The sequence below is a fragment of the Leptonychotes weddellii genome, chromosome 2, assembly GCF_054177405.1.
Source record: "Leptonychotes weddellii isolate Sample4059 chromosome 2, ASM5417740v2, whole genome shotgun sequence".
In the NCBI taxonomy this organism is placed as follows: Eukaryota; Metazoa; Chordata; class Mammalia; order Carnivora; family Phocidae; genus Leptonychotes; species Leptonychotes weddellii.
The window spans coordinates 11,976,113-11,982,485 of record NC_138370.1 but is presented as its reverse complement, the minus strand read 5'-3'; positions in this window follow the sequence as shown (position 1 = coordinate 11,982,485).

Below are 6,373 nucleotides of genomic sequence, written 5' to 3'. Positions count from 1 at the left end.
GGAACTTTTATTTACACTGATCAAAATTTAGTTCTATCTGTAAGACAATTAGCTAATGGTCAGTGACATTTTTTAAAAATTAGGAAAGGCTAGTCCCCCCAAAAGGCACATTTTGCTAAAATGTCTTCTTTACTGTAAGAGATCTTCTAAGAACAGAAAGGCTACAGCTTTAGAAGCAATAGAAGACTAAATGTGCAAAGAACCATAGAGGTAATACAAATAATTGTATTAATGAATGCATGAGATATTGACATTTAGATATCTCAATCCAATTCAACATACAATTACTCAGTACCTCCCATGAGCCAAAAGTGGTGATATGAATGATTACAAGTTATGACTGAAGGCTAATGGTGATTGCTGTGGCAACTGTGGTATTTACTCGTTCAGCAAGGAATTATTGACTATCTAGAATGTGCCAGCACTGTGATGGGTGCTGGACAAACAGAACACCACACACGGCCCCACACAGTTTAAGGTCTCGGCAGTAAGCAAATAAATGCACAAAGTGTGCCACGTTCTACGAAGAAGAATAACCTCTATGAAAAAATGACAGTTCATCTGAGACCTATGGGATGAGGAGTCATCCAAGCAAAGAGTAGGGAAAATGGTGTTTCAGAAAGTGGGAACAGTACATGCAAAGGACCTGAGGTAGGAAAGAAGTGTAGCTTCTGTTGGAAGAAGTTAAAGAAGGCCAGTGTGGCTGGAAGTGGAGCATAAGAGAGAAAGGCGTATGATGAGGTCATGGAGGAAGGCGAGAGCCAGATCATGCAAGGACTTGCATTAAGGGTTTTGTATTCTATCCCAAGTGCAGCGTGAACTGCTGAAGGGTTTTAAGCAAAGAAGCAATGATAGTTTTAGAATTTCTATATAGAAGGGGCTCAGCAGAGAGAATCTGTTTGAAGGGAGGGGTCAGCCGGGAATTTTCTGGAGAGCAAGCTTGAATTGCCCTTGACTTAAAACTAAGAAAATAGTCATTGTGTGTATGGGGAAAAAAAAAATGGGATGGGTTGATGGAGATGTGGGGAGGAGAGCTACACTCAAGCCACCTCTGAATGCTGGCCTTGCAGGGGAGTGGCATCTTCTAGGACACATAAACAGTATCCTGGGAGGCAAGGCCAAAGAGCCAGACACAGAAGAATTAGAATAGTTTGGGTTAGCTGAATGGAATCAGATAGTAAAGTAGGAGAGGTAGGGACAGTTATGTAATTTATCCATCCAAATCAGATGACAACATCAAAAAAGATTATGAAGTTAAGGCTTGAATCTAGCAAACAGCATATTATGAAACCACTCTTGTCTGAGGAAAGTAGATGTGGAATCCCCCGTTATTGTAGTCACTGTTAAAATCTGGCTCAGTGTGTCCATCTGTTCAATGGAAACGTTCACTCTGGTCATATGCGACCTGTAGGTCCCCAGTCCCACTAGTTTCAAGTCTCTCAACCTACATGAGATGATCAGGTATCTGGGTTATGAACTGGGTTAGGAACATCACAGAAGCTCAGTTGCATAACCCAGGATTCAGTACTCCAAAGTTCAGAAATAAATGGATTAATGATAAAGCAAATCAAGTTTACAGTATTAGTATTTTTTAAATCAGGCTTAAGAATCATTTGTACACTTGGTATTTACGTATCAGATTAAAGACCATCAGATTATAGACACTAATTAGATACACATCTGGTTTATGATTCTAATTGAAATGTATAATTGATTTTAGATTATAATTTTAAGTTGAAAGGTGTAAGAATTCTGACTTTGAAATTCTCATTTAAAACTTCGGTTTATTGGGTTTTTAAGAGTTTAATGAACTTAAGAGTTATAAGAATATAAACTCCATGAAGGCAAGGGATTTTTCTGTTTTATTCATTGTTGCTCATTGTTCTGTTTTGTTCACTCTATCTCCAGTGGCTAGCAATGCCTAACATGTATTTGATGACTAATGAAGCCAGGGTGAGTACTCTGGAAAACGTGGTTTGAAGCCTTCCCAGTCAGATATACTAAGTGCTTTTTAAAAACTAAATATACCAAATTCATAAATGCAATTTAAGGTTTTAAGAGAATGTACTTAACTGTGTTTCTAAATGGAACTAATTATTGAGTAAAGGGACTTTAGTCTTCAATTTGAATTAATCAAATGATTTTCAAAGTTCCCCCAAGAGTTACAGTTTTTATTTTATTTTATCTTCTTTTAAATTTACAAATAGAGCTAACGGAATCTAAAAACTTAAGGACATTTTTATTTTTTTCAGTGTGTAACTCTAGGAAAAGAAAATTTGATTTTTTGAATTTGTACCTCTAGCATACTGAACATTAAAGACCTAAGTAGCTGTTAATGATCTCTGTTGTGCACAGAAGGGCCCCCCACCCCAGACATTAGAAAGCCCATACTGACTATAGACTGAATGTGGAATAGATCGGGGAGAAACCGAATCACTGGAGTAAAGGTTGATATGAGTGAGAAATGAACACAAACATAAACCTAAGTGGTAACAGCTCTAAGCCTTGACCCTGTAGCCTAGAAAAGATGAATTTTAATCCAGGGCCTCCTAAGCACACAGTACCCTGGGATGCAGGGATGCCCATGATAGGACACTAGCAATTTCCATTGGCATATCAGACTCCTCAAACTGGAATGTTCAAGAAGCATTCCATTGAAGCTGTAGCCAAAGTTGCCTGTGGCCTCATTTTTCTGCCCAAGTATGACTGGTATGGTAAGAGACCTAAAGTGTGCAGAAAGGATATAGTCATCCATGTATGTTATGTGATACATGCATGGAACTTTGTGATTAAAATATTTGTCAAATAAAAATCAGAATTTTTTTAATTTTTAATTTTATTATTTTTATTTATTTTATTTTATTTAGAGAGAGAAAGAGCAAGAGCGTGAGCGGGAAGGGGCAGAAGGAGAGAGAGAATCTTAAGCAGGCTCCATGGCCAGCACAGAGCCCGACGTGGGGCTCAATCTCACAACCCTGAGATCATGACCTGAGCTGAAATCAAGAGTCAGATGCTTAACCAATTCAGCCACCCAGGTGCTCCTAAAAATCAGAATTCCGAGCCTGATAATAATTTCTCTTTCTGCTTCTTCCGGAAACATGATTTACAGATGATATTAATAGGTTACTATGACTAATGAGCTGATTAGTCAAAAAAAAAAAAAAAAAGAGAGAGACGCACCTTGAAGTCAGGCAGTTGTGTGGCCGAGGTTATAAAGCTAAAGGAATCTGGAAAAGAGCATGCCCCTGAAGGACTAGGCCTTTTTCAGAGGCTTGTGAGATGGAAAATTGGGGGAATTTCTTATGGGACAATATCTACACTCCTACGTCCCTAGGTATATATGTTTGTGCATCCATAGGGCCTGGGATATGCTGGCCTCCAAAGACAGCTAATTAAGGTAGCTGACCAAGGCTTTATCCCCCGGGGCACTTTTGTCCACATTTTGTCTTCCTAACCCAGGTTCCAAACTGCTAGTTACAATTTTAACAGAAAGCTCCAGCACCCTACGGTCTTTCTTAGAAGATGCTAGACAGGTGGTGGCTGAAACAGCCCAGGAAGTGATAAATCCATAGGACAAAACACATTTAAGAGAACTCCTATGAATAATGAGAATGTGTGTGTGTGTGTGTGTGTGTGTGTATTTCCTTTCCATTGCTACCAAAATCTAAGTTGAATGTCTCTTATTCTCCACTTAGGTACATTGTCACTTGCCATTCACCCCTGACGGGGCCGTAATGAGTAACGGTCGTCAGTGAATGCCACCCTCAAAGACAGCAACGTCCAGGGATGGAGGGATTCACCAAGGAGAAGTAATTCAAGAGGGGCCTGAGTTTGGGAGGCCTGCCAATGGAGGGTGCTGGCACTGTTGTGATGTGATGCACATCTCGACACCAGACTGATGGCAGGTAGAGTGACAGAGGGCCTGAGGCGCGGGGATGCCCAGGTAACAGGCAATCACATCTTTGTGGGGGGGCCTGGGAAAAGTTAGTCTTTGAGTTCCATTTGTTTTTTTCAATTGTGATGGTAATAATATGTCTCTTAAAATGTTGTAGCAAGGATTTGAGGTAAATATACCAATGTCCCGATTCACCGCTACCAGAGTAGAAAGCATCAGTAAAAGATAGCCTTTTTTACTATTATTATTATTATTATTATTATTATTTATTGAACACTGAGGGAGGGAAGCATTTTAAAAACCTGAATCCTTTCTAGATCCTTTTGTTCACCTATGAATGCTGCTTTATAGCAAATTAACAAAACAGGTTACTTTGACTAATTCCGGGGGTGCGGGGGCGCTAGGGATGCTACCAGCGAGCACACTGACATGGTGGGTGCTGCTGAGTTGCAGAGCTGAAATACACAGCATCCACACACTGGGCTAGAAAAAGGGGAAGAAGAAAACAGCACCCAGCCCAGCTAGAACATACTCAGGAGCTAAGGCATTCACTGCCCCGCACACCTGGATTCAAGTGGAGATGTCACTGGGATCAAGAAGAGAGTCCAGAGAAGGTGGAAACAGCCCACGTGCCCATCAACGAATGGACGAACAGAGGTGGCTTGTCCAGACAATGGAATGGTGCTCAGCCTTAAAGAGGAAGGCATTCTGACACGGCCATAACATGGATGGACCGTGAAGACATTAGCGAAGTGAAAGATGCCAGACACAGAAGAACTGTATGATTCCCCTTAAATGAGGTACTTAGGGTAGACAAATTGATAGCCACAGAAAGAACACTCACGGTCACCAGGGCCTAGGGAGAGTGGGGAGAGGGAGCTAGTGATTAGTGGGTAGAGAGTTGCCATTTGGGAAGATGAACAAGTTCCAGAGGCGGATGGCTGCACAACAATGTGAATGTGCTTCATGCTGCTGACTCAAACATAATTAAAATGGTAACTGTTTTATGTATATTTCATCAAAATTGTAAGAAGAAGAGAGGACATGGAACAAAGCCACCCTCAAGAAGTGGTTTTGTGTGTGCACTGTTGCTGGGAGGACGAGCTCGTGCGAACTGGCCTTTGGACCTGCCCACACTGGTTGCACACATCTTCTCCTTCATCACCTTTGAACACACAGGCTAACATCAGGGAGGCCATAAGCATAGAACAAGCTCAGAAGAAAACCAGCAGCGTCGGGTATTAGTATTAGTGGCAAAGTATTAGTGGGAAAGGGGTCCTTCAAGGATGCATTGGAATTTGCAAAGATCGAGAGAACAAATTTTTTAAGATTTCTTTTAGGTTTACAGACACTGAAGTTTTTGCTCTTTAAATGTATATTATGAATGAATGAATGAATGAATATGAAAGAACACTCCATTCTAACACTCCATTTCTACCAACAGGAGAAAGTTGCCTGAGCAATGATACTGGTCAGAAATCAACAGAGGAAGCTAATGGTCTCCTCCAGCTGAAAGGTAGGGAGATGTAGCGAATGGTGAGCAACTGGGGTGTAAAGGTATATTGGGACAGTTGGTGGAGGGAGGGTTTGGGACTTGGGCCGATGAGTCTGTGCATAATTCACAAGGAAAAGGGGCATAATGAATACTGAGCAAAGGAGAGACATAACTGGGTAGCACTTATAAATTTAATCCAGTGGGAACTAGCTGCAAACAGGCAGGAGGGAGCTTTTTGGGGTGTTGAAAATATTGTTACAACTGAACTGTGGCCGCCGCTGAAAATTTCACAAATGTATCAAAACACATCAAACACTTAAAGATGGGTGAATTTTATGGCATTCGAATTATACCTCTCTAAAAAAAAAAAAAAATTACCCAGCCATAGAGTGGAGGATTCTCTGGAAAAGAGAGAGACCTGCCCCAGAAGACCAGCTGGGAGACTATTGCAATAGTGTGGTTGACACGATGTGAGTCCGAATTTGAGTTCTTGCTGGAAGCATGGAGAAGTGTGGATGGGGACACTGCCAGGTTAGAACCTGCAGACCTACACAGCTGATCTTACAAGGGGATAGGCGAGGAGGACAGACCAAGGAGAGAGGATCAGAGATACCTCCAAGGTTTATGGACGAGTGATTCCACACACAGAAACCAGGAAGTCGTTTTACTTCTGGACCCTCCCCTTTCCTGAACTTTGTAGCTCTGATTATTTATGCTACACATTTTGGCCCTTATTTTCATACTTTTCAATATTATCTAATTCCTAAATATTATACACACATAATTTTCTTTTTGCTAATGTAACTGACAATCTCTCCATTGCAAAATCCATTGACGATGTTAGTCCTTATCTGGGTTCTTGTTTGGCACTGGTGCCCACTCTCTCTTTTTTTTTTTTTAAAGATTTTATTTACTTATTTGAGAGAGAGCATGTGCACAAGCAGGGGGAGCGGGAGAGGGAGATGCAGACTCCCCACTAAGCA